The sequence below is a fragment of the Lactuca serriola genome, chromosome 6 (genome assembly GCF_051521515.1).
Source record: "Lactuca serriola cultivar US96UC23 chromosome 6, Lser_US96UC23_V15, whole genome shotgun sequence".
In the NCBI taxonomy this organism is placed as follows: domain Eukaryota; kingdom Viridiplantae; phylum Streptophyta; class Magnoliopsida; order Asterales; family Asteraceae; genus Lactuca; species Lactuca serriola.
Window position 1 is genome coordinate 161,768,452 of NC_136413.1, and position 26,589 is coordinate 161,795,040.

Below are 26,589 nucleotides of genomic sequence, written 5' to 3' on the forward strand. Positions count from 1 at the left end.
GGCTAGTTTGAGTTAATTATGATTCATAATATTTAATTTATTTCATTCTAGGTCCAATATGGCCCAAAATGTTGAAATACATGAATGTGGGTCTAATTAGAGCCCATTTAAAGGTTCTAATCCCATGATAGTCAAATTGGAGGCTTATTGGCCCAATGGGTCCAATAAGGAAGTCCTAGTCCAAAATAGACTTAACAAGAACCTCTAGGGTTTCCAATTGCGTATTGACTATTTGTAGCACTTGTATGGTGTATTAGTTTGAAAATTAGATGTCATAGAGTAAGCATCTTACATGCTCTGTAAGTTTTTGATTCTACATTTTACTTGAGTGTAGAGATTACATGACACAAAATTTCTGGTTGTGACATATTTTATGTATTTTGTGGAAACATTGGATACTTGACTTTTGGATGATTAAATAATGAAATGTTTTATTAAAAATTAAGTGAAAAATCATTTTAAATTTTACGGTGTTACATTTAAGAATCAAATTCACCTGGACACCAATGAAATACATAATTAGGGTATTAGAATTTGCATTTCCATGTTTTATAGACGGAAAAATGTAGGGAATTTACCTCAATATGACACTTTTTGGTGACAATATGAAGACCATTGTTCCCTTTGTTATCTTATAAACTCAAAATAGTAGGATGGCAACCTTCAAAAAACAAATGTAATGTGTCAAGATGAAAAATCAAATGAAGCACTAAACTATGTTATAAAAGTTTACCTAAATGCATCATACATTTAATTCTCTAACAAAATCTTAAAACTTTTTACCATTTTAAGGGGTATCATTTTTGATGAAGAATGAGCCTGAAATCACCAAACCAAAATCAAAGGTAGTTATGAATTAATAAATAAGAAAAAAGAAAGAAAAGAATAACTTAGCTTATGCTTACTCCTTTATCAGTTTGGTTACTCCTAGCCCTTGATATATTTTGCAAATCCCCCAAGTTACTATCACATATTTCACCTTCTTTGTAAATGATTGTTTCTAGCTCTTTCTCCACATCTATAGCAATAGAAATGGTAATTCTTAGCTAAAGGCGGTAAAAGGACCACAAACACATGAACATACACACACATAAACATAAAGATACATGATACATATATAGATATACCTACAAAAACATGAATATACACATATATATGCACACGAATAAACACAGTACCAAGCTTTGAGGAAGAACAGATGAGCAACAAGATGATGAATGCTTGCCATTCTTTTATGTATCTACATTTATTTCAATAGTATATAATTTAAAAATGGAACATGTGTATTAAACTACTACCTTGAATCCACCAATACCAAACAATCTGTGTATATGATCAACAACTTTAAAATAACTTGTTTTTTTGTTGATACATACCAGTGAATGTCAAAGCGTCGATATCGAAAAAACAATCAAGAAAGAAACGTACCTTGGATTGATAAAAAAAATCCAATGTTTCATCATCTAATTTCTTCTTTGAATAAACCTCATAAAGAGGTTTAAAAAATATAAATAAAGTTAATCAAGAAGGAAGACAGGAATTGATGTCACATGTTTATTATCAGAGGGGAACCTGTATGAGATGATGTAGAATTTATAGTTGATGTTGATAGGCGTTATCAACAACTTAAACGTCAACATCACTCCCGACCTCTCCATCTCTTACATCTTTTTTCTTGCCCTAATCTCAACCGAAACAGTGACGAAGTCTGATGGGGTTAACCCCGTAGATAATTTTGAAGCTTACCCAATCACAGGCAAATAGCAAGTGGTGAGGCATAGTAATAAACCTTGTCCGGGAGATCCATTTCGTTGCCTGTGGCAGCCCAAAATGTCGAACAATTGGTGGTAGTGGTGGAGGTACAGGTGGCAAACGGGGAAGGCTTTAGAAGTTGGTGAGTTTTCTAATGGTCATTGACAAAAGCGTAATCAACCTCATAACCAATCGGAATCAGGGGAAAACGGGGAAGGCTTTAGAAGTTGGTGAGTTTTCTAATGGTCATCGATAAAAATGTAATCAACCTCATCAACAATCGAAATTAGGAAGGAGGCGGAGATGTGGGTTTAATATGAAAGGGGATTTAGGGTTTTGGATGATGTACTCTCACAGATTCTCCTACTCATATTCGATCAACTTCCTTCCACAACTTAATTGTCGGAACGTGGAGCATTGGTGGGGAGGTGGTGGGGAGTTAGATCGGTGGTCAGTGCAGAGAACAACAGAGTAGGTTGTAGATGAATGAGAACCACAACATAAAAGACACAACATCCATGACTAAAGGAGCAGAAGAGATCGTGAAGAAAGAAAGTATTGGGAGGTGGTATCAAAGTGAACGGTGGCACATAACACCAAAAAATGGTGAAGAAGGATTGAAAATCGCTTCTAGAGAGAAACGCTCACAGGGGGTTGAAGAAGGATTGAGATGTAACAAAAAGGTGAAGAAGAACACAAATCGGAATCTAATTGGCTGAGAACGCGGTGAAGCAAAAGTACAAAAACAAAAGTACAAAAACACGTGTACATCAAGAATATAAATAATGACATAAAAACACCCAAGACAGTGAGATAGAAAAGAGACAAATTTGAATATATAGAAATAAACATGGGACCAATTCTGCCAAATACTCGGGAACTTAAGGATGATAATCTCTAATGAGTTTTGATACCTTTCATTTTGTGATATTTTTTAAATAAATAATATCCACATGTCAATTTATGTTTTTTTTCTTCAATTTTTAAAATTAAAAAGCCACATAATCTTATAATTATATATGTAAATTATAAAATGCAATAAATATTAAATATGTTTCTTCATCCTTATTTCAAAATTTTATTTAAAAAAAATACTTATTGTTTGCATTTTAATATTTTATTTTTCTTAATCAACCCGTGTAATACACGGGTTTTACACCTAGTTCTTTAATATATATCTACCATAATAATGAAAATGTTTTTGCTAATTCTTATTTTTTTCAAGATTTTTGCCACATGTTATTATGTCAGATTTTTGAATTACTTAAATTCCACATGTCATTATGTAATATTTTCATTTTTCTGTTAATAAAAAATTAATCAATTCCACTAATTAACACCTCTATTATATATATATATATATATATATATATATATATATATATATATATATATATTATTTATTATATTAAATGTATAGATCACATTATAATTAATGAAACATTTATTATTTAAGGTGAATACATTTTTCTCCATAAAATAAATATAATAATAAATAATTTGTTTTTTATATCATAAAAAAACATTTATTATGATTTTTTTATTATATAATTAAAATAATGAAATATTATAAAGTAATAGTATCAAAATTGAGATATAATAAAATATATTTTGTTAAATTTTGAAATAAAATAGACATTAAAAATATTTAATGTTTATATCTTAATATAAAACTTTTATTAATAATAAAATCGTATAATATATAGTCTCACATTTAATATTAATATTAATATGTATAAAAAAGACAAAACTTCAAAAATGGTTCCTGTGGTTTTCAGAAATATCAAGTTTAATCCCTAAGTTTAAAAAACCTTATAGATAGTCCTTGTGGTTTCAAAACTTTTAACATTTAGTTCTTTCGGCTCACTCCGTTAGCATTTCACCGTTAAGTAAGGGGTATTTTTGTCATTTCACTGCCCAGGGACTATTTTTGAAGATTTGCCTTATTTAGAAAAAAGAAAAAAATAAATAATTATTTAATATTAATGGGTCCCACCCCCCTCTCTCTCCCCACCGTTCCTACTTCCTACTACCATCACCAATCTTCCACCCCTTTCTTTAAATCGCCGCCGGATTCCATTCTTTTATTTGATCTGAAACAGATTTCCATGGGCCCTTTTTATTATGAATACATATTCGATAGGTGATGAACACTATGGTCGTTCTTTTCTCCTTTCCTAAGTATAATGGTTATAATTCCCAGATCAACACTGGTTTAGTGTCAAGTATAATAGTGGTGTGGAATGAAGTTGGATATAACAAAGGAAAAGCTGGTGGAACAGGGCAATGTTTTGGTTCTGTCATTTTATCGAACACTTTATGTGTGTAGCTCGGTTGATAATTTATAATGAATGAATGCAAAATGATTCATCCATACCTTAGTATATGAAATCCATCAGATAACAGGGGAATATGCAGGGATGAAGGTATGAAATTGAGGAGATTAACAAACAAGCTTTTGTTAATAAGAGAATTGCATAAATGCTTCTATTTTGTAAATAATTGGGTTAGGCTTAAGCTCTTCACAACTGAAATCTCTGCTGCACTGTAACCCCTTCAGTACCCGCTTTAACTCCTCCAACACTTCCACCTTCTTCTTCGCCGCTTTTTCCTCCTCCTCCTCCTACAACTCCGACATCCTCAGCAACTCTGAAAGCTTGTTAGATTTGTAACTCTTACAGTTGTTATAGCTCTTAATCACATCAGATCTGCATTCGGATCTCTTACTCTCCTCCTTCGGCTTCTCCATCACCGAAGACATAACAGTTTTGCGGTGGCGATACCTGCCTCCACCGCTTCTCCTCCTTTGTTAGACTTGTAACACCTTTTTTATAAACACGACCTTTTTATGTGGATCAATACGTAAAACCTTCACACACACACGCAGATAGATAGATAGATAGATAAAGAGAGAGAGAAAGAGAGAGAGAGAGAGAGAGAGAGAGAGAGAGAGATGAGAGAACTAGAGAAGTACCAGAGGAGTAAATGTTGAGAGGTGAAGTTTCTGAAAGGATGGACTATGGTCTTGTGTGTATGTGTGTACGTTTGTGTGTGTGTGTGTGAGAGAGAGAGAGGGGTGGGACCCATTAATATTAAATAATTATATTTTTTTTCTTTTTTTTTAAATAAGGCAAATCTTCAAAAATAGTCCCTGGGTAGTGAAATGACAAAAATACCCCTTACTTAACGGCTAAATGGTAACGGAGTGAGCCGGAAGGACCAAATGTTAAAAGTTTTGAAACCACAAGGACTATCTATAAGGTTTTTTGAACTTAGGGATTAAACTTGATATTTCTGAAAACTAATGACCATTTTTGAAGTTTTTTCTATAAAAAATATACAAGTTGTTATGGCTGACGATTAGATTTTCGATAGGCATCTGGCGACTTCGCGAAACTACCGGATTACTTAACTATGTCTGCAAACGTGTACTATAAATATCGCATATTTTCTTCCCCCAAAAGTCATCGGTTCAATACCAAAATTTCATAGTTCTTTGTTTTCTTCAACTACCATGGAATCATTCTCATCGTTCTTCGATTCACAATCGCGATCGGCTTCTCCAAACAGCTGGACCTACGATTCTCTCAAGAATTTCCGTCAAATCTCTCCCTTAGTTCAGACTCATCTCAAACAGGTATGTTTAATTTGCCCTAATTCTTATTGAATACCATTTCGTTAGTATAGATGTAGGTTTTGAAAAAGAAAACGATTAAATCATTTCGTGTTCAGGTTTACTTTTGTGAGACACAACGAATTTGAAATTCGTTGGTATTTTATCTGTGAAATTTTTATATGATTCCTTCGGTTTAACAACTTCGTTTGTCCAATCGTGAAAGAATTCATCGATAAAGCTGTGATCTAGATTGTCTTTTCGGTGGCGGATTGCTCTGAGAGAGTATAGAAACTTATTGCCGAACAAAAAGTAATCAAATCAGGTCTTTCGACATTAGGGATCACTATTAAAAAACGCGAGATGGAATCGTTCAATTCAGAAGTGTTTATCAATAGTTTATATCATAGTAAAAACAATTAAATGAAATGAAACGAAATTGATCAATCCGAGTCTCCGGTCTTTGACATTAAGTATCACTGCTACAAAACGCAAGATGAAATCGTTCAATTCAGAAGTAGTAAAAACAAGCAAATGAAATCTTGCATAGAAATTGAAATTTGGGGATTTTCATAGGTAAATCCATATAATTCAATCTGTAAAATTAATTGTTAACAACTATCTTCCTATAACGTAATTGCAGGTTTACCTCTCACTATGTTGTGCTCTCATGGCATCTGCAGTTGGGGCTTACCTTCACATCCTATGGAACATCGGTGGCCTTCTAACCACCTTCGGAACATTGGGCTGCATGTTTTGGCTACTCGCCACTCCACAATATCAAGAGGTAGATTCAATCCTTTAACATTCCATCAAATCTTGATTTCCTGTTCTTCATATCATTCTAAAACATCTTTTAATCCACCAGCAAAAAAGAGTCTCTCTATTAATGGCATCTTCTCTTCTCCAAGGAGCCTCCATCGGTCCTCTAATCGACTTAGCCATAGAATTTGACCCAAGGTTCATTCTTCTTCTCCTTCCTCTTCTTATATTACTTTCCCAAACTTACTATTTCACACATTCAAGTTTCTTGATTCATGTTCTTTATTACATTTTGCAGCATCTTGGTGAGCGCGTTCATGGGAACTGCAATCGCATTTGCTTGTTTCTCAGGAGCTGCCATGTTAGCAAGACGCAGAGAGTATCTTTATCTTGGAGGTCTTCTTTCTTCTGGTGTTTCAATCCTTTTCTGGTTACATTTTGCCTCATCAATCTTTGGTGGCTCTGTTGCCCTTTTCAAATTTGAGGTAATACTTAAAACTCCTAAATCTTAATCCATTCTTTTTTGAATTCTTTTCAACTAATTAGTTTTTAATTATGCTTTTTAGTTGTACTTTGGGCTGTTGGTGTTTGTTGGGTACATGGTGGTTGACACCCAAGATATCATTGAAAAGGCTCATCTTGGAGATTTGGATTATGTGAAACATGCTCTTACGCTTTTCACTGATTTCATTGCTGTTTTTGTTCGCATTCTTATCATCATGGTGAGTTTTAACTTTTAATAGTACTTGGTTTCATTTTTTTTTTAATAAAGTATGGAGAGCATTTAATGTTGTATGCAATGCAGTTGAAGAATTCGGCTGAAAGAGAAGAGAAGAAGAAGAAGAGGAGGGATTAGGGTGTTTGTGAATGAGAAAAATGTGAAGCTTTCTGACTACAAATAAAATGCGATGTAGTTGTTACTTTTGTGTAGTACATTGTTTTTTTTAACATGAGTGACGTATATGTCCTATGTCAATTTGAGATTATGTGATTAAACCCTTATAAACCCAACAATCTATCTCAATGTGGGGTTATTTAAATTATCCCATGTACTCGATCCAAGTGTTTAAAAGCTCATTACATTACATTATCTTCGAATATTAATAATTTATCGTATTCACATGCGTATGGGGTTTCCTACTTTACTAGTACATTACCCCAGATTTTTAAGACCAAGTTGAATTGCATTTTTAAGTACTCCTAATTTGTGCAAACCACGTTATCAAGTTGGATGTATGATGTTAAAGGTTTGGTGTTGTTTTTATACCAATCGAGATTTTAAGTTTTACATGACATAAAATTTTGTATGGTATTTGTGGAATCTAGTTCCAAAAGAATGGTTTGTAAATTCGAGCTGAAAAAGTTGATATTTTGTCAAGTGGTGTAAAAACATTTGCAAAATTATAGATTTTTATTTATAGTTACAAAACGAGAATATTGTTGTTAAATAATTTTGCAAAATTATAGATTTTAATTATAGTAATGGAACAAGAATATTGTTGTTAAATCACTGAAAAAGCGGTTACTATGCGTTTATGCCAATCTATTTAGCTCGGATAGGCTTGGGTTCGGGTTGTCCGGGGTCAAAAAAAACATAAAATCAATCAATCCATTATAATATAGCGAAAATGATACATATTTGTCCATTTGGTCCTTTATGTTATTTCCGTGCCTTTTAAAGGAACAAAGTTGGTAGTGATATGTTTCTTTTGGGACCTCTACCTCTAGTATCAAACTTCTTGCCATTTTAAAGCGAAATCGGATAGTAAAAGTCAAATTCAAAGTGTAAATCGGAAAAACATCGAGTTGGACTGTATGGAATCGGAGTGTATCGACTTCTATAATTGAGATTGTATCGACTTCTGCAATACAAGAATTTCTCTGATCGTTCCCTCTATCGACTTCATCTGTTGTATTGACTTTGACTGCTTTCTATTTCTATAAATTGATCTTCTTTGTTCTGTAACTTCAATAGAGATGGATATGAACCTCGATGAAAAAAGCGATGTGAAGCTGAATGTTAATGATGGTTGAGGGAAGAGGAAGACAAAAGGTTCCAATTTTGCAAAAAACCAAAATACGATTATTCCATTGATGCATAGCAACTTCAGTTCTAGCATACATCAAATTACAGCTTGTAAACAATAATGCCAAAAAACAAAACCCAACTGAATAGTAAGCAAGTCTATAGCTTCTGATTTTGGCTTACCACATCCTTCAAGCAAATCTTCAAGCTCCGATTTCGAATTACCACTTCCCTGAAGCTTTGATTTTGGACTTTAACAGTGTGCTTATGATTTTCGCCTCATCAACCCTCAAAAGAAACCCACTCCTAGGTCTCTATAGATTTCAATAATCATCATTTACTAAAAAAAACCCAAATGTTATCGATGTTAGAACAAGAATGAAGTACCATATTTAGGCAAACATAGTATTCCCCTACCGAGATTCTTATTTGTGGTGGAAGTCCTTATGATTGTCATGCTTCCACAATCACACATCACCATCTTTTCTTGTTTGGATGAGAGGAAGTAAGAAGGAGATGAAGATCTTATGAAGAAGAAGAAATATAGAAAAAGAAGGAAGAAGAAGTAGTCAAATGGACAAAACCCGGTCAAATGGAAGAAAGAATAGAAAGCATGGACTGGTTAAATGGGTTTTAGATGACCATTTGACCCCTTCAGTATTTACAAAAAGACCTATTCCACCCGACAAAACCAACTTTGTTCCCTTAAAAGGCACGAGAATAACATAAGGGACTGAATCGGGTTAGCGGGTTTGAAACTTCAACCCAACCCATATAACCCGTTTAAGTATATGCGTTCGCGGGTTCACAAGTTACTGCATCGAACCTAACCCGCATAACCCGTTTCATAAATAAGAACCAAATTTTCAAAAAATAAGGTTTTTCAACATAAATTCATAAAGTGATTAAAGTCATTAATATATATAAAAAAATAGGTTTTCAACATAAAATCATAAAGTTATTAACATCTAAATAAAATTGAAAAATGAGAACATTCATACAAAGTACAATTGTTCAAAAATATATAAAAACCAATTCATTCATGCTAGAATTCTCATTTCTTCCTCAAAAACCGACTTCTTCGTGATGACCTTCAAATAGAAACAATATGCAAAATTAAATTTATGATCTTTTAAAAACTACATAAACAAATATGCTTTCTACTGTTTGTATTAAAAAGAACTCACCAAGTGACAACTTAACGTATGTTGGCATTTGTAGCCTTCACAGTGTCTTCGTTGATGTTCCAATTCATTACATTTTGAGTTAATTTGTCAACACCTACATTCAAATCAATTGCATAAGGAATAGAAAAAAAATAATATAAAATTTTAGTTAATAAGAAAAAACCGAAAATTGTAAAATATTAATTCAAACAATTCGTTCATGACTTGTGAGTATCTAAAAAATGATGGCATGTGTGTTTTCTTTTTTTGACTAGGGCATTGCAAAAAACTAGCCACATATGAATACAAAAGAAATACAATGATACGAAACATTATGAATATCAAACAAAATTAGATTTCATTAATAATTAAATATATCTATTATTTTAAATTATATATATATATATATATATATATATATATATATATATATATATATATATATATATATATATATATATATATATATATATATATATATATATAGGTGAAGGTTCAAATGAGAACCAAAAAAGGTTAAGAACCTCTAATTTTAGATGTTTATAAAGGGTTTAGGGTTTAGGGTTAAGAACCCTAAACCCTAAACCTTTTATAAACATCTAAAATTAGAGGTTCTTAACCTTTTTTGGTTCTCATTTGAACCTTCACCTATATATATATATATATATATATATATATATATATATATATATATATATATATATATATATATAGGAGTAAGATCAAATGAGAACATTAAAAAGGTTGAGAATGCGAGAACAAAGTATATTCATGTGTGATTCCATTATTCATTTGTGGAGAAATGATAAATTTTTACGCCTTTAATTTCAATCGAAGAGAAAAAGCATATTCATGTTGATTGTGCGTAAAAATTTATCATTTCTCCACAAATGAGTACATGGAATCACAATTGAATATACTTGTTCTCGCGTTCTCAACCTTTTAGGTGTTCTCATTTGATCTTTTCCCTATATATATATATATATATATATATATATATATATATATATATATATATATATATATATATATATATATATATATATATATATATATATATACACACACACACACACACACACACACACGGGTTGGCGGGTAGAAAATCTCAATTTAAAAACCCGTTTATTTTCGGGTTGGGTTATGGGTTGCATCGATAGTTGTCACCGTTACTTGTCTGTCGGGATCGTTTAAGTTTAACCCTTGTGAAGTAGGTATTTGGGAGTAGTTCTCAAGTTTCTTTAGGCTTGAGAAATGTAAATCAACAAGAAGCTACTTAAATCTACTTAAGTCTTGTTTGGTTGTGGTCTAATAAAATTGCCGGTTAAAAAAAATTAACAAGAAGACTCAAAATAGAAATGTGATATGTAAGATTCTTGTAGATCCCAAGATAATCATATATATATGGATTCACGGTGTGTCATTGTAACCTATCGAAAGATCTAATCTTTATTAAGTATTCTTGTACAAAGGAGACAAAAGAACCTCTCATTCTATGTCTATGATTTATACATATATTTATTTATTGTGTTTTGTCTCTTCATAAGCAAAATCTTGTGGGGGAGAAGGAAAAACCGAATACAAAGTGTTGATGACAAGAAAAAGGACAAAATTGTGTAGGATATTAGTAGTTCATCTAGGTCCTAACGATAAATAGGGCTAATGTCAATTGTGAAGCAATTTAATTTCTCAAAATTTGTTTTGAGTAACAAACAAAATGAATGAAATATGATCATTTATGCTCTAAGATTAGTCTATCCTGTTCCTTGAACTTGAAAGCACACAATAAATAAAAAGAAAAGAAAGATGCTTGAGTTGAGGGTTTGACCGGGAAAGATGAAAGTGAAGAAAAGAATGGTAGGTCATAGGAATTAGCAAATAGTGGAAAATCTTGTAATTGGGTTTCAAGGAAAAAGAGAGATCCATGAGTTAAAAAGGCTTTCAAAAGAAAAAAAGTGTGAATAGGTTCAAAGAAATTAGATTCGGTATTGAGACATGATAAGATAAAACACCGGTTTAGAATTATGTTAAATATATCATAAACATCCTTGTAATTGAAACCATGCGATATGGACATGCTTAACATAGTGGATTTGATATGATATTAATTGATAATAATGTCATGATATATGATTAATACTAAAAAATATAAAGTCACCAATATATAAGTTTAGCTGTTTGGTTGGTTAGTGTTGTACAAGAATTTTCTTTTCAGTTAAAACATGGTTTCATTGATATTGGACCTCCAATTTTTATTTAAGATTTCAAATCTTAATCCATCGGTCCAGAGATTTTTTATTATTTTGTATACATACTTCCCTTCATAATTTTAACAAATTGCAACTAATAATCTTAACCATATCATCCACCCTCTGAAAAATGAAAACCAATACTACAATCTTATTTGTATGAAGATTAATTTTTAATCCATAAAAAAGTATAAACATGAAAGGATCTGAAGTCCAATTATTATTCGGTGCTAATCGCCTGATCATGGGATAATTGACTGGGAAAATCAACAACAATAGAAGGCCGAGAAAGGGTGAATTTGCTGAAACGGTTAGCGATTTGAGAAAAGAACTATCTCTTAAGGGTGTTTGTCCAAGAAGTCCAATTATTTTTTTTATTCAGTTTATTCATATTTTATCAAGACGATTTTTTTTTTCCATTTCTTTGTGGATAGGAAACATGAGAATCTTTATTCGATGATAAGTTTGCCCATAAATATGTGACTTTGAAAGATGGATTACAGAAGTAATTTTGCTTAAAAAGAAATTAGATTCGATGATGAAATGATAAGAATGTAGGTCCACGATAATTTTTTGTAAGAGGTCTCACATTCCATTACTACTATAAAGTAAAAGGTAGAAAAAATAAAAATTCAATAGTTAGTGACTTAATGTCACACCCTTTTTTTTTATATTTTTTCACTTAAAACATAATTGCATTGATATTGACCCAATATTATTATTGACATTGTCAAATCTTAATCTATGGGTCAAGAGATTTCTTCTTTCGTTCTATACATATCCTACCATATTTGTAATTATACATCTACTTCAAGATGATAAAACAAGTGAAGCCACATATTTATATATTTTATTTATTAATATATATTTTTTTATTATTTTTCTGGAAAATGATGATGATATTTTTTTACTTTACTTTGTGGATAAGAATTTTGGGACTTAATAAAATCGATTAAAGAACTAATTTTGCTTAAATTAGAAAAAGGAAAATGTTGACAGAGGCTAAATTTGGAAGATGCAACTTTGGTATTTACTTAATACAAGGGACTTTACTTTAATTACGTAAAGAATTGGTGGCCAAGTGAATTAAAGCAAACGCCAAACAAACCATGAACCTTATCGTTGAATAGCAAAATAGTCCCTATGTTATGATGCAAACATATAGACCGTAAAGGTGCAATCAGGATAAAGATTATAAAATGTGGGTTCTCAAAAAAAAAAAAAAAACTTAAATCGAATCTTTTATGTTTATTGTATAGAGAAAAAGAAAATACTGACTGGTTTTTATAAAAAAATAAAGTTAAAAATTTAAGGTTTTATAAAAATATTCATTATTTCATAAGCTTCACCTAGAAAATTACCGAATGAACTTTGAAATGTATAAAACGTAGTCATTTAAAAAAGAAGGTATTCAAAAGCTTAGAAACAATACTTTTTTTTTTCTATATATTTGGCAAGTAAAATTCATGATTCGTATATTTCACTAGAGAATTATTATAAATATTAAGATGTGTGTCAGGCTTATGAATAATAACAAATATTGAGTCTGCTCCAATACCAGGTGGTTTGGAGTCGGAGTGGTTTTCATCGGCTTCATGGCTTCGTTGCTATGTGTTATTATCTCATTATTGTTGCATTCACCTCCATTTTCTTCCAATTAGACATTTGCCCTACTTCTGATGTGTTCCGTCCTCAAATTTTTTGAGGTGTTTTCCACCGCTATGTGTTCAATCGTTTTAGGTTTTTGGGATAATAGGGTGACCGATTCAGACTTCCAACTTCAAATTTTCAATCCACTTCTAGGTACCGCTAGTTCCTCCAATCTGGTCATTCATTCTCACTGTCTTTCTATTCTCTATTTCACCGTCAATCGAGATCGGAATCGACTTGCTCTCGGAATTCGATCACCCCCTATTGAATAATAGGTTCAATATGTTTCCCTATGCGTGTCTGTGTATTTGTGTGTCTTTTTGTGCGACTAGGAAGGAACGATATGCGCGTGATGGTTTGACAATTTTTTGGCTTGGTTACCTAATAAGGTATCTTATGTCGTTCATCAACTTCCTTATTTCCCACCAAGCCTTTAAAGTTTTTTTCATCGGTTTTATCTTTTTTCTCTTTCTCTGTGTTTTCGCCTTCTTGCCCTGTGCCTTTAGAAGAAGATAATTGTTTTTAGGTTTTGTCTTTTTGATTAAGGATTTATATGGGTTAATGATGCTAGTTTCAGTAAACCCTCAAAATCTTACACTCAACTGCTTGTCGCTTCCTCATATGATATCATCAAGGTTAGTTCAGTGATATATCTTTCTTCGTTTTAAGTCGGATAAGTCTAATTTATGACCGATTTCATAGTTTTTTTTTTTTTTTTTTTTTTTTTTTTGTGATTTATTGATAGTTTAGCAATCCTGTTTCACATTTGATTGATTTCATATTTCTTTTTCCACGTATCATTAAGAGTGAAGTTATTGAAATAGTCAAGTTTTTTGATATTTTGTGGGTAAACTAAAGCTTTATTGTAAGGTTACCCTATAACCATTGATTTTCATAAAGGTTTTTATATTGATTTTTCTTTTTCTTTTTCTTTCTATTACCATTATACCTTTGTTGGTAAACTAAAGCTTTTTTGTAAGGTTATCCTTTAACCATTAATTTTCATAAAGGGTTTTATATTGTTTTTTTTTTTTCTTTTTTTTTTTTCATCATTTTTTTCTATTACAATTCTACTAATCTTTAAATTGTTATTTCTTTTGGAGTAATTTAGCACTTTCAAATGTTTCCTGGTATGTTTAGGTTGCTTGCATATTTGAAATTGTTCATGTATAAAAATATTGATGATATCATTCATAATATGTTTATTTGTTTTTTGAAAGGTTTTGGAAACAAATAGAGTGGAGGAGTCTAGAGGGCATGTGCATAGGATGCGATGGGGTTTCTATGCATTTATACACAAAATTTACGCAACAGAAACATTCAATATAAACCTTAAGTGCACATGCATCCTAGATCTAGGCTTTACTATTATGACAATGTACTTTTAAAACCATGAATTTAGACTAACAACAGAGATTGATTTACTAATCTTTCAAGTATAATCGTATATACTTGTGAATCCTTAAAGATGTTGAATTCCTTTGATGCTCTTGGAAGATCTAGCATCCAAAGTATGAATGCATTTAATGGTTCACACCTTGAAACATCCAAAAATATGGTCCTAAAAATTTTCAATTTAATATTAGATAAAATAGTGATTCAAATAACATCCAAACATCTCAAATAAAAAAACCAATGCATGAATTGTCATAAAATCAGAGTAAAACAACGAGTGCGGAATCTAATGGTGTGTGCGATGCAATCATCCCAAGCTCTTCCCTCTGAAACCAAAAGTACTTGAAGCATAAACTGAAAACTATAAGCACGAAGCCTAGTGTGTTCCCAAAATACCACATACCAAACATACACTAAACATACAGTGGGCCCGTCCCGGTCATCGGACCCCGTCTGGTCATCAGTCCCCGCCCGGTCATCGAGCTGAGCTCGGAAATAATATAAACACATACACAGATAATATACATAACATACAGATAGTCATCGGGAAACAACTATACTTAGCTCCTAAGCCCAGTAAGGAAACACACCTCGAATGCTGAAAGATAACTAGATAAATCCCCGGCCCCAGAAACAACTATAATCAACCCCTAAACAAAAACAATTCCTTAGATACCGATCCATACTTTAAAACCCATAATAGGTCAAACTTTGCCAAAGTCAAAGTCAAAATCGAAGTCAACGCTCCGAGTTAACTCAACTCCTCGAGTTATCCCACAACTATCGCCTCTAATGGTCTCCAATGGTGTCAAATCAAAGAATAAGCTACTAGACCGAACCCTCCAAGTAAATGGTGAGCAAAACGACCAAAATGCACAAAAGTGTGTAGTTGCGTGGGTACCCTCGCAAGTGTTGCGCAACTGGGACTCCACCCTCGCAAATATTGTTGAAATGCTATTGGCTCATTTTTCTCCACTACACACCCCACTACCCAAGATTTCCTTGGTCCCCTCCACGCCTCACATGATTCAAATTTGGTCAATCATCTTCAAGCTTTAAATATGTATAGTCCAAACCCAAAATAAGAATCCATGACCCATCTTCACAAGCCCACTTCAACCAAGTCTTCAACTTTTTAAGCCCAAATCTCCTTTGATGGATCCGTAAAGCCCAATAATGCGTCGAAAAGCCCTCCAAGTCCAACTCCAGTCAAACCTCAACCGCAACGAGCTCCAAAATCTTGTAAAATATCTCATGCAAAATAGAAAGTACCCGACACGATCCATGATAAATAAAATAAAGAATATACAATGCAATACCAATAAAAAGACCTAAAAATATAAAATAAACTAATAAAAAGAAGGAAATCAAATAAACTATCATGTGTCCATGATGGTGATGGTGGATTCTTTGTTCAAAGTATTTGTACAACATGCAATTAAGATCGAATTTTCTCGAAACCTTGTTACAATATCCGACGATCTTGGTAATTCTTCCAAGACCACACTTCCTTTTGGGGTCGTACGTTGACAGATTAAAAGGTTCTCAATCTCTCACGCTCTATTCTGATGATTATTTGAGGATCATCATTCGGATGTAGAGGAGCGTACTTGATATAGAAATGACCATGTGGAGAGATTGGTAAGTCAAGTTGGTCATCTTCTGTCGTAAGATCATAGTACATGAAGGGCATGAAGTGTATATCATGAATAACTCCTTCTTGGAAAAGAGGAAAAATGCCCAACATTAGATTCGGATTGTCTTTAAACGCTTGAATTCAAATGCTTTATTCCATAGCTTGATCAATCTGTTCTTGAGAATAGCCCTCGAACTTTCTAAACATCTTAATTAGGTTGTTCGAGTCTGTTGCAATCTGTTTGCCTTTGTCTTGTGGATTTTCACTTGTTCCTTAAATGGAGGAGATGGTTTGATGACCGAATTCGGTGATGAAAAATTCAGATGGAGGATGAATAAGAGGTTCTTTAATGATTTCATCAGGTTTTCGGGTGGGAGAACATTCATAAATTTGAACTATCCTCGGAGCAGGAATTGGTGGAAGCATGGACTGAGTAGCTCTGAATGCATCAATAGTCAGCTTGGTATTGAGCTTTACCATGTATCGACTTCTTTTGAACACTTTCGCTAAAGATCATGGCTAAGAAACCGAGGACCATTTTATCTTCTCTACTTCCAAAAGGACATGCATAGGTTGTTCCCTGATGGCTTGAAGTCCTATGATCACATTTTCAGTTGGGTCTTCATTTTCTTCATCATCTGTGTCAAGAGGTTCAACGGCAGATTCGACCTCAAGAATTTTATCAGCGGTTAATTCATCTCAGATCCTGAAATTTGAGATAGGTTTCCATTGGATTTTTTATTTCTTTTCTTTCACTTTCTCCCCCTCTTGCATGGGATGAAAATGCCTACGATGCAGGTATCGATTCAGTTTTGATTTCCTCCAGTTGTTCAAAGAGTCGTTGGAAATTGGTGTTGAGTTTTTTGGTGAGAGCGTAGTAAGCTTCGACTATTGGATCTTGAGCTTGGAGATGAGAAAATGTTTCATCCATAATAACGAGAATCTCATCGAACTTTTTGTTGGGAACATACACAACATTCTAAGTTGCTTGAATGAGCTTGATAAGCACCTCCTGCATGACCATATTCATAACATCCTTTTTACGAATCTCTTTTTCGATTTGTTGAATTTGTTTCTCATGACGAACATGAGTCTGCTAGCTGAGTTCGTTGGTAGTAGTAATCATGTTGTCATGAATCTGGAGCATGATAGTGGTGGTAGAAATTTGATGGTCGAGACTATCATTTTGTTTCTGTTCAACTTCTTCGATTGTGAGGTTAAGATGAAGGGAAATGAGTTGGTCGAGCTAATTTTCTTGGTTAAGTTTCGAGGGAGCAGTAACTTGGATCTCTAAAAGCGATTTAAGGATAAGCTCAAGTTTGGAGTCAAGACCTGTAACCTTTTAATCAAGCTTTGAATCAAGACCTACGACTTTTTGATCGAGGGAATCAACTCTGGAGACAGCTGATGCAACATTGTCTCGGAGTTCTAACAAGGAAAAAGGATCTGCAATATTTTTGCCTCAAGATCATGTGTCCAAGGTAGAGCTCTCATACTTCTCATCATCATCATCATCATCATCATCATCATCATCATCACCATGTGGTTCGGAGGGATTGGAATCATCAAGTGGATTAGCTTGAGCCTCTTTACCTTGATCGCTTTCCAAGGTAAATATAGGAGAGGAGTGCTTGTTGGCTTCAATGTCTTCTTCTTTTTTGGATTCCTTGGAGGATGAGGAGAGACCAAAATCATAAAACGGTTTCTAGGAGGAGGGATTCTATAGAGAGTGAAAAGCTAAGGGGATCGAAATAGCACCAACTGTTGTATTGTCATCTTCGAACATGTCCTCGTCGGAGAGATCATCGTCAGTAGGATCCGTGGGAGGTATTTCACTTGTGAACATATGAGGAGAATCATTTGAAACATTTGTAGATTCGGTAACATCTCCTATAGAAGTCTTCTGAGCTTCTTTGGAAGGATTGAAAACCTGATCGGTTTCTTCATCGGATGGAAAAGTGAAAGGAAGACGACTTCAAAGACCACGTTGACACATATAGATAATCGTATATTCAACATGTTCCCTTGTGAGCCCCGGATGCCGTGTATGATCCCTATCAACAAAATCAGACCAGTAGTTGTCAAAATTACCCGATTTTCCTTTACCTGAACCAAGCATCAAACCGGTTGTGGCTTTTGAAGTAAGAAGGACTACACCACCTTCGGAAAGCTGGGAATCAGAGATAGGTGCCCATGATTGTGCTTCTCTAGAACCGAGAGGGATTTCCAAAATGACTCATGTGTGTATCCCAGGGGGCTTTAAGGGACTATGTTTAACACTTGCACCATCTTTTTGAGAAGATGGGGAGGATGATGTGCAGACTCCTCGTGAGTATATGTGTGTGTGTGTGTGATATTAAAACTCCAAAGGATACTTCGGAAGAGTGTATGGGAGGGGTAGGTTGAGATCCAAAGTCAAATTGAATGCCAATCTGTGAATCCTGTTGAAAGGATTCATTGGCTTTGGTTCTATTTTTGGCTTGGACTTTTGATTGTGATTGCTTTTGTTTTGCCATCTTCTTCTTCCGACCTCCTGAAGAAGTTGATTTTTTCACATCTGATCCTGGATCATCCGAGATTAGGGTAGATTGTGTTGAAAACACAACCAAAATCTCAAGATGATATTTGAGATATGGTGAATTGGATGGAACTCCAGCTAACGTGTGTTCTAGCAAATGCCGGATAGGTCCAAAAGCGGATTGATTCGGTAACCTATAAGTTTTTATAGCTTTAAAGGAGATATATACCTCTTTGATATCCGAGTTGAGAGGAATGGATTATAATCTCTCAAAGTACAACTTTTGAGGTGTTAGAGCCCAGAATCTCGGATTGGAAACTTCATTGGGCTTCTACTTTACAATGAATTTCCAAAAGTCTTGCCATAGCACCTTGGTTAGGTTAACTTTATTGTCTTTTCCAGAGAATATGTTGTACACAACATGAAGCCAGTCCTTGCTTATGGTGTTTGTACCACCATGTTTGTTGGACAATCCACAAAGATGAAATGCATCAGTTTGGTCCATACGTTGGGAACAACAAACTTGTTGAACTCATTTGCTTGGAATTCTCCATTGTACCCAATTTGATTCAAAAAAGAATGAAAGTCTTCAGTCGTTGGTTCTTGAACATGAAACCCTTTTGGGTTTTCTGCAATGTCGATCACTTTGAGGAATGTGTTCTTATGTGGAGGAACTATCTTATCATCAGTGATCTTCACTTCCAGTACATCATCCTCAATTTTGATGCGTTCAAACGCTTTGTGAAGAATACAAAGAGGAAGTTTAAGGTTAGGGGTTTTAGTGAGAGGAACTACGATGGCGTGACGGGAGATGAACTCGATCATGGCGCAGATGGATTCGTCATAATCCATGGGATAAAGTGAAAACAGTTGAGTTGTTTCACTAAGGATGAATTTAGTGGATGAAGATGACGCGCAACCCTTTAAAGATTTCTTCTTCGATAAAAGTTTGGAAACTTGAGTAGTAGTTTGAGAAGATGCCATTGTTGAAGGTTTGAGAGCTTGAAAAATAGAGTACAGAGAGGATGCTCTAGGAAGAAGATAACAAAAGTGAAAAGTGGGAATAGTTAGGATTCAAAATCCTTTTATAGGTTGGATATTTCGGGTCAGGTAAAAGAATGAAATGATGACACCTGAACACAAAATGAGTCACATTAAATGCATTTCCTAAAAAGGTTTCCTGAATGACTGTTTCGAACGAAAGATGGGATGTTTGTTCAACAGAGAAAACCATGGATTCAGTTCTGATTTCACTCATTTACTTTATTAGACTGTGTGCCAAAGCACGTTTATTAAGAATTAAAAGGATAATCATGAAGAAAAATTACCGTTAATGTATTAATTAAAAACATTTCGGAATAAAAACTTTAATGATAACCTTAAAATTCTTTTATTGCTAAGGATCTCAAAATAATCAGATTCTCAGATGAGATGTCATAAGATACTTCAGAAAGATTACGAACACATCATTAGTATGTAATGTAGATTTCGAGATGGCACAGTCTCAAACTAAATATCAGAGGAAGAAATGCATGAAAATCTTAGAGGACAAGTTTCAAAAGATTTGAGATTCCAAGAATTGAAGGAACATAGCTCAAAAGAAGATAAGAGATGAACTCGCATTATCATTTTGAATTTGAAATCTGAGATGAATATCATAACACATGCTTTTTATTGACACATACTCCGAAAAGGGAATTTCTCAAGTAATCTGATGTAACAATATCGGTTAAAACTTCAAGTAACGAGGAAATCTAAAACATGTTAAAACTAGAAGAAGAGGTTAGACAAAAAGATCCATATAATGATCTTATATTTTCCGAGAGGAAACAAATCCGAGAAGAAAAGAATTTGACTTCGAAATTGCTTTACTTTCTAATGTTTCCATTAGAGAGTACAAGCCTCTTGGAAGAATTGTGGTTCAGGCATCATCATTCCTATTTTGTTCAAAAACCTATTGAATTTGGTTTCTTCTAATGCCTTAGTAAAGACATCAACAATTTTATCATCAGATGGAACAAAAATGAGATCGATGTTTCCTTTTAAAAATGATCTTTAATAAAATGGTACCAAATATTAATGTGCTTGGTCATGGAGTGTTGAATTGGATTGTGAGAAATCGCAATTGCACTTTGAGAGTCACAATAGATGGGAATAAGTTGAAATCGATAACCATAGTCTAGAAGTTGATAGTCTAGAAGCTGATATTTCATCCAAAGAATTTGCGAAGTGCAAATTGCAACAACAATGTATTATGCTTTGGCCGTTGAGAGAGTAATACAGTTCTGTTTCTTGGATGACTAGCTAACCAAAATTCCACCAAAAAATTAACAACTCCATATGTGCTTTTCTATCCAGTTGAAGACCTCCATAATTTGAATCAGAATAGACTTGACAAATGAAAATTTCATTTGTTGGATACCAAATTTTGAGGTTCTTTGTTCCTTTGAGATACCGGAAAATTTGCTTGATGGCTAGAAGATGAGACATTTTCGGATTAACCTTGAATTTAGCACACAGACATGTAGAGAACATGATGTCTGAATGACTTGTAGTGAGGTAGAGTAGTGATCCAATCATTCCCCTGTACTTCTTCTGATCAACAACAACACCTAATGGGTACAAGACGATCTTGTATCCGAAACCCATTGGAACCTTTGCAGAGGCACATGTTTCCATTGAATACTTTTTTAGAAGTTCGAAAATGTATTTCTCCTGATGAATAAAGACTCCTTTGTTGGTCTACTTAACATGTAGATCGAGGAAGAAACTTAATTCATAATTCATGCTCATTTGGAATCGACTAACCAATAATTTTGCAAAATCAACAACCATCGTTGACTCCGTAGATCCAAAGATGATGTCGTCAACATATATTTGAACTAACATGAGATGGTTTCCATTCAATATTTGGTATAAAGTAGGATAACTAATTATTCTTTGAAAACTGGAATGGTTTAGAAAATCAGTGAGAGTCTCGTACCAAGCGCGTGGAGCTTGCTTGAGGCCATAAACAACTTTTTGAAGTTTTTAACAGTAGTTTGGATATGAAAGATTTTCAAATCTAGGGGGAATTCGAAGATACACTTCGGTATTAAGTTCACCGTTGAGAAATGCGCTTTTGACCTCCATTTGGTAAACTTTAAAGTCTTTATGAGCAACATAAGCGAGAAATATTCGGATGGCTTCAAGATGAGCAACAGGAGAAAAGGTCTCGTCATAGTCGAGTCCTTCGATCTGATTAAATCCTTTGTTCCAATCTCGGTTTATTTCTGATTATAACTTTGGTGTCGTCGAGTTTGTTTCGGAAGACCCATATTGTACTGATATTAGGGTCATCTTGAGGAGGAGGGACAAGGGTCCACACTTGATTTCTATCAAATTCTGCTAGCTCTTCTTGCATGGTTGTAATCTAATTAGAATGTTCTAAGGCTTCCTTGATGGATTTTGGTTCAACCATTGATAAGAATGCCAAGAAATGACACCCATTTTGAATGTTGGTAGCAGAGTGAGTTTGAACTTCTGCATTGAGATTTCCAATTACTTCATTGAGAGGATGTTCCTTTGTCTAGATATGTAATCTCGGAAGTTCTTGTGTAGTGGATGATCCAGCATCAACAATGGGGTTATGTTGCCCCCATGAACAATTTGAATTTGAGGATGATGCTCCTCCTGAACTCCTGAACCGGATATGTCGACGTCGTCATCGTTCAAATAATCTTGGGCTCTACGAGTATAGTAGGTAGAGTCTTTTACCTACGATTTTTGAGAAGTTTTAGCCAAACAGTCCTTTGTAAAGTGGTTTCCAAGACCACATTTGTGACAAATAATCTTGGGTTTGACTGGTTTCAGAACTTCCTGGGGTTCCGTTGAGTGATTTGGGATGTTGGGTCAGTATGCCGGTGGATTTTTTGAAGGTTTAGGGAAGGGTTGAGGATTGCTTTGATGATGAGCTTGAAATCGGTTTTGAAAAGGTTTCTAACTGGGATTCCAAGGACGTTTGTACTTCATAGACAGAAGTGTGAATTCTTATTGGAAACGAAGTTCGGAATCAACTGAATCGAGATCAAGATTTTCTTCAAATGAATGGTTCGAAACAAGTGGAATAGGTGGAGTAGGAATTGTTGGTTGAGCAGACGAAACATGTGGGATAGTTCCAAAAGGATCTGAAACATATTGTCTTGGAATTAGTGGGTTAACAGAACTCACTAAGGCGAGAGGACCTCCTCACAGTTCTCTTAATGTTTGAGCAACGTTAGATTCATGGCCTTGTAGTTCGTCAAATAACTGATAGAGATTCAGTTTCTTCAGAGGTTCATTACTCTAAATACATGAATTAACATTTCCCCATCCTTTTCCGAGGTTGTTGATGAACTTCAGATTGTACTTGAGTGGAGTTCGGACTATTCCATGTGCAGTCATGTTGTTCACAACGATCTTGTACCGATTTGATGCAGAGGCTACAGATTCACCAGGAGTTGTAGTGAAAGTATCAAAGTTGTTTATAACGGATGTCAAATGCTTATCCTTCATGTTCTCAGATCCTTCGAACAAGTCTTGAAGTATATCCCACATCTCTTTGGCAGATTTGCACAGCTTAATGTGCTCAAAGAGAAAGGGAGGTACACGAATGATCATTTCCGAGAACGTAATCTGATATGCATGAAGCTTTTCGATGTCTGATGCAGTTAAAGGTGTATTATTCTTCTTGACCCATCAGAGTAGCAGCAACATCTCTAACCATTTGTCTTATAGGAACATGAGGACCTTCTTTCATAGATCTCCATATATCTTCACCTTTTTCCCTACTAAGTAAAAATCTTCCCATTCTAACTTTCCAGTGATCATAATCTTCAACAACTAGCAATGGGCCACACGTTGGGCAACCCACGCTATTTGCTATTTGCATTGGATACATTTGTTGAGTTGGATTAGGAGCAGCCATTGAAGTTAAAGTATTAAAGCTGAAGTTGTATATAGAAGAAATTTTATCCTTAACACAAAGATAATTAAGATACCACGGTAATCTCAAATCAACTATAATCTATTCTTATGGATTCAAAGGACAACCACTTAGGCTCTGATACCAACTGAGAGTGCAAATAACTGTGCGCGGACAAGGTTTGAAAACTCAAACCTTGAATTAACTTAAGATCAATGTCTGTTGCTAATATTAAGATTCCAGTGAAGTCTGGTAAAACAATCTTATCTTGAAATGAGAAGTTCACCAAAGTATTCAAGTAAGTAAGAATGAATATGAACAATGTAAAGAAAATTTAAGAACAATGAGAATGATAGAGAGAATGATTTGACTTGCAAGATACTTAGTATTGATGTGAAAGAGAATGTTACTAAAGCTCTTGCATTGCATGAAAATCATGTTCCTTAAATAGCCAAGGAGTGATAAAAAGACAAACTGACAAGACTGAATGAACTATGTAGAGCTGAAAAGTCAAAAAGCTAACACACATGATTTTCTCGATCCTGTCCCATGAACCTTACTGAAACTAAAAGACAAGAAACATTAAATGTTAATACAGACTCAGAATAACTCTGAATATAAAGTGCTTCTCGAACTTGTCTTCATTTTGGAAGTAGCTTCATTTTAGAACTCATGACGCTTCGGAATGCATATCACTTCAAAATAGCTTGACTTGGGATTGCTAGAGGTTCACTTTCATGTATCAACAATAAAGAGCGCCATGCCATGTTATGTGGGAGTCACGCTTAACAAACCCGTCATTGACGTTTTCATAACGACTACACCACGACTCGAGCCATGACTTGCCTTGAGGCGCGCCATGGCGCGCTTATTAGACGTATGCTTAATACCAAGTATGTAAGCAGCTTCTCCCAAGTCCTTCGTAGCGAAACTCTTCCAAGCCAAGGTTTTACACTATTCAGTGTTGGGTTGTCGTTTTCCATAAGAAGAATGCCATCGACATATAAGACAAGGAAGAAAACTACTCTCCCACTAGATCTAACATACACATACCCTTCATCTTCATTTCTTAAGAAATCAAATTCTTTGATTTTTCTCATTTAAACAAATGTTCCATCTAAGAGGTGCTTGTTTGAGCCTATAAATAGATTTTCAAGCTTGAAAACCATATTAAGAGGCTTGGATTGTACAAAACCTTCTGGTTGAGTCATATAAATATCCTTAGCCAGTTTCCCATTAAAGAAAAAAAAATTATACGCATTTGTCATATTAAAAAAAAAATGGCTGGTTTCACAAGTGGGTTGATTGGCGTCACAACCTTGTTATTTCTATAACCTTTTTCGTAATGTGTTTTTTCATGCGTGATCCTTACTAGTTACTAGTTTCATAAAAAATTGCTCTTCCGAAAAAAAAAAAAAAAAATGACAAAGAAAAAAAAAAGTGTTACGGGTCGGTATGTGGCTTTGGGTATTATGTTAAACAAAATACCTTATCAAAGTAGACAAAATTATCCATTTAAATGGACTAGGCCTAGTATTTACTTTGTATAAATACATACGCAAAAAATCTGAAAAGGATATGTTGTTTACTATGCTAGAGCATGATCCATATTACATACCACATGATGTGTTTTGCAATATTTCTTGTCGTGTCACAAACTTTGAAATTTTTATTGAAGTAACATATAACAAGGTAAACTAAACATATTAGTAATTTTATAATTTGTATCATTTTATATTTTTCAAAGCTATAGCTACAACTATTTCTCCAAACATCTTTTATTTAACTAGTAGATACAATCGAGTTTACCAAATATACCCTCCAGATCTAGATGTTTGAATCTGGACCTTGTTTATAACAAAAAAAAATGTTAAAATGTCATACAAAGAAAATAAACAGATTGAAATGAAAAATAATAATATTATAATGCATTACATACGTGTCACAAACAACTGTATTAACATTCTTTCATTGACGAAGACAAAAAAATGGATAAAACTTCCAAGATTTTTTATTTAAGGCCATAGAAAGTGAAATTATATATAAAATATTAAAACCCGAATTAAACAACAAGAACTATTTTTGTTCTTCGCTCTCAATATTTTTCTCTTATATATATGTTAATAATAATTTAATTATGCAACAACGAAGAGTGTGATGGATTTTTTTTCTCTGCGGATAAACTACAAAATTGTGAAAATTACTACAATAAATATTTATAAATACTGTATTTTAGCGATGAATCACTTTAATCAGTGGACCCACTAATGACACGTGTGTGCAATCAACGGCCAACATTTAATTCGGTATTAAATATTGTAAAAACATAGTGATGTACAATGCCAAAGACTTTTTTTGTTATTGACCCAACAATGTCCTCAAGAAGTGCTAAAGTTTAAAAAAAAAAACGAATAAATTAATTATTTCTCATTTTATAATACATATGAGGTTAAAGTTATGTTACAAATCGCAATAGACTTTTTCATGCTCTTGTTGTAAATTTATAATTATATTTATATCTTTATAAACTTCAAATTACTACATGTATAACACCTACAAACTCCCCCCCCCCCCCCCTCTCTCTCTCTCTCTCTCTCTCTCTATATATATATATATATATATATATATATATATATATATATATATATATATATATATATGCATTAATTACTTTCTTAAAATAACTAAAATGATTGGTCCAGAATCAATCATACATGCACACAATAGATAATGAAAACAAAATAATATATATATATATATATATATATATATATATATATATATATATATATATATATATATATATATATATATATATATATATATATGAAAAAACATCATAAATGGTCCCTGAAGTTTCCCTAAATCTGAAGTTTAGTC

The 26,589-nt window shown here is 33.6% G+C and overlaps 1 long non-coding RNA gene and 1 pseudogene across 2 annotated transcripts; one reads left to right on the forward strand and one right to left on the reverse strand.

Moving 5' to 3' along the window:
* Positions 1-620: 620 nt before the first annotated feature.
* Positions 621-2,391, reverse strand: LOC145058930 (uncharacterized). Its single transcript, XR_013686578.1, has 3 exons — positions 1,179-2,391; positions 784-1,018; positions 621-661 (listed from the first exon to the last, which is right to left on the reverse strand). It is a non-coding gene; the product is annotated as an uncharacterized LOC145058930 (long non-coding RNA).
* A 2,803-nt stretch (positions 2,392-5,194) lies between these two features.
* LOC145057208 (bax inhibitor 1-like) lies at positions 5,195-7,217 on the forward strand (annotated as a pseudogene). Its single transcript, XR_013686020.1, has 6 exons — positions 5,195-5,389; positions 6,009-6,152; positions 6,234-6,325; positions 6,426-6,612; positions 6,694-6,849; positions 6,933-7,217. The product of XR_013686020.1 is annotated as a bax inhibitor 1-like (transcript).
* Positions 7,218-26,589: the final 19,372 nt, after the last annotated feature.